Source organism: Octopus bimaculoides, chromosome 12 (assembly GCF_001194135.2).
Source record: "Octopus bimaculoides isolate UCB-OBI-ISO-001 chromosome 12, ASM119413v2, whole genome shotgun sequence".
Lineage (NCBI taxonomy): Eukaryota > Metazoa > Mollusca > Cephalopoda > Octopoda > Octopodidae > Octopus > Octopus bimaculoides.
This window is the reverse complement of record NC_068992.1, coordinates 50,040,674-50,042,725: the sequence shown is the minus strand read 5'-3', so window position 1 is coordinate 50,042,725 and position 2,052 is coordinate 50,040,674. Positions and strand designations below refer to the sequence as shown.

At 35.2% G+C, this 2,052-nt stretch overlaps 1 protein-coding gene across 1 annotated transcript in view; it reads left to right on the top strand.

The window, feature by feature from the left end:
* Positions 1-2,052, top strand: part of LOC106873719 (death-associated protein kinase 1) — a 218,404-nt gene that overhangs the window by 141,011 nt on the left and 75,341 nt on the right. The gene's annotated exons all lie outside the window — the stretch shown is intronic.

Below are 2,052 nucleotides of genomic sequence, written 5' to 3'. Positions count from 1 at the left end.
CTCACATTACCAAAGTATCCAATCAAAATGTAGGGATCTAAATTGAGCTTCCTCTACATCAGCCTCATCAGTGTTGTATGTATGTATGTATGTACAGTACCTTCAAACACAAGGGGGACCTGGATGGCTTCTGATGATAAATGTATTTAAAATGAAGCAGAAACCAGGGAAATCGTGTTGGAGCTTCTCCGAATCTCACTGAACCTTTTTGTAAATCAAGTGTAAGTATGTATGTATGTATGTGTGTGTGTGTGTACAGTACATAGACAAGTGCATAACACATGTACACTTTTCTCTAATGGTTTACATAAACTTTAGGTAAGGTACTACATATATATGCATATATCAAAGCTGTGGCAGTTAAGTTATGGATTGATATATAGTTTTTATATCAATATGCCTACATGTGCTCCCACATGGCCTCAGACTCAACACAGAGGCCTACATCAAGTGCCTGGAGGAGATCGTGCTGCCCCGGGTCAAGAGGGTGACCCTATGTCTGGCACCATGCCACATAAGCAGGAGAACCCAGTCATGGCTGTCAGACAATTTCTGCGACGACATCACCCCTAACATCTGGCCACCTAACTCCCCAGACTGCAATCCCCTTGATTATTATGTGTGGGGTGTGATTGAGTGAGAGACCAACAAAACTCCCTGTAACACCAAAGATGAACTGAAGGCAAGGATTATGGCAGCGTTCACCGATTTAAACAAGGAGACCATCCAGAGAATTGCAAGAGATTCTGAAGTCATCTGGAAGCCTTGGTTGAAGTCAATGGCGATTTTATTGAATAAATTTACGCTTTAGTATTTCAAGATATGATACACACACACACACACACACACACACACGTGTATGTATATATATGTTTGTGTCTATATATATGTATATATATATATATGTACATATGTGTCTATATATGTATGTATGTATATATGTATATACATTATGTATATAGGTGTGTATATATATATATATATGTATATAGGTGTGTGTATGTATATATGTATATATGCATATACATACAGGTATATGTGTGTATATTTTCCTCTGTGTGTGTGTGTGTGTGTGTACATAGTTATAAATACTTCTGTTTCCATAATATATATATATAATCTTATGAAGTTGCACCAGAGCAAATGATGCTATAAACAATACATCTTATAAAACAACAGGCACAAACCCACTATACTAAGTCACCTACATGAATTGAACCTCATAACCCCCTTACACCTGGTAGCTGTGGTACCATTACACCAGGGAGACTTGCCAACTTTAAACTGGCAAATTAAAAGCATTATTCTTACAAAAGAAAGGATATCATTTTGGTTTGGATCTTATGTTTGAAGCACTGTGAAATTTAAAAATAATCTTTTTGCTGTTACAGCTCAAATGGAAATGGATGATCGTAGTACACCTGTGCTTCTACCACATATCTTTTGTCTTCGTCTTTTAATTGTTTCAGTTATTGGACCTCCGCTTTACTGGGCATTGTATAATACTCTTTAGTATTTAAACAGTCACATCATCGAAATCTTGAAGTTACAAGATAATGCATGATTAATTCTAAGCAGTGTAAATAAATAAGCATTACATTTGCTAGAATAATTTGAATGTTTAAGGGTTAAAAAATTTAGTAAAAAAAATTGACCCCAGTATTTTGTTTTTATCTTAGAAAAAACTTAAAAGCCTTGTACTTATTCTATTGGTCTCTTCAGCCGAACTGGCAAGTTATGGCACATAAACAAACCAACACCAGTTATTAAGACATGGGGGACAAACACACACACACTCACACATATATAGATGTATTTATATACACAATGGGCTATTACATAGTTTCCATCTACCAAATTCATTCTTAATGCATTGGCCAGCCCAGGGCTCTAGTTCTCCATCTGGTGTGAGATAAATATTTAATTGTGCTAGGACATCAGGTGTGTTAAAAACACTGTTTGGCATGCTCTCAGCACAGAAAACTAATAGTAGCAAATAAATACATATATTATGTTTATCATATATATATATATATATATATATATATATAT